This window comes from Penaeus monodon, chromosome 28 (genome assembly GCF_015228065.2).
Source record: "Penaeus monodon isolate SGIC_2016 chromosome 28, NSTDA_Pmon_1, whole genome shotgun sequence".
Classification (NCBI taxonomy): domain Eukaryota; kingdom Metazoa; phylum Arthropoda; class Malacostraca; order Decapoda; family Penaeidae; genus Penaeus; species Penaeus monodon.
This window is the reverse complement of record NC_051413.1, coordinates 31,316,481-31,317,028: the sequence shown is the minus strand read 5'-3', so window position 1 is coordinate 31,317,028 and position 548 is coordinate 31,316,481. Positions and strand designations below refer to the sequence as shown.

The window sequence follows — 548 nt, the reverse complement described above, 5'->3', positions numbered from 1 at the left end:
CTGTGCTTTTGAAAGAGGGTGTTTTGATGATGTGTCTGTCTGCGTTTGTTTTGAAAGTATTTTTTTGTGTTTGCGGTGGTTTAGTGATGTTATCGCTGACTTTTTTTTACAGGTTTAAATGAAGGTATGGGTGTGAGATTATCCAATGCGTTCGTAGGTATATACGTATATGAGATTTTGGTTATTTTATACGAATCTTACATGTGCAAAATTACTCATACTCTTCACAGAAAGATAACGCCAGATTCATCTTAAAAAGCACATCGTTATAGGCAACAAAAACCTATTAGTAACGCCTGTAACTAATTGTAGTTGATGCTTAAAGTTACCTCAAGTTAAGGTAAATAAATTTTGTCTTCTTGGTAGGTTTTTTTTTATTATGTCATTTTTGTTTTACCTCTTTTTTTTAAGATTACCTATTCTGTCATGTACGCTAAACGACACCATTTAAGTAATCAAAGTTAGCCCGCTAAACCTTATACACACACACACAAATGTGTCTTTTGCAAAATCTCATATTTTGTATCATTGATTTTCTCTTCCAGGCC

At 33.0% G+C, this 548-nt stretch overlaps 1 protein-coding gene across 1 annotated transcript in view; it reads left to right on the top strand.

Annotated features, from left to right (window-relative positions):
• Positions 1-548, top strand: part of LOC119591168 (glycerol-3-phosphate acyltransferase 3-like) — a gene marked incomplete in the record, with an annotated part of 9,730 nt that overhangs the window by 98 nt on the left and 9,084 nt on the right.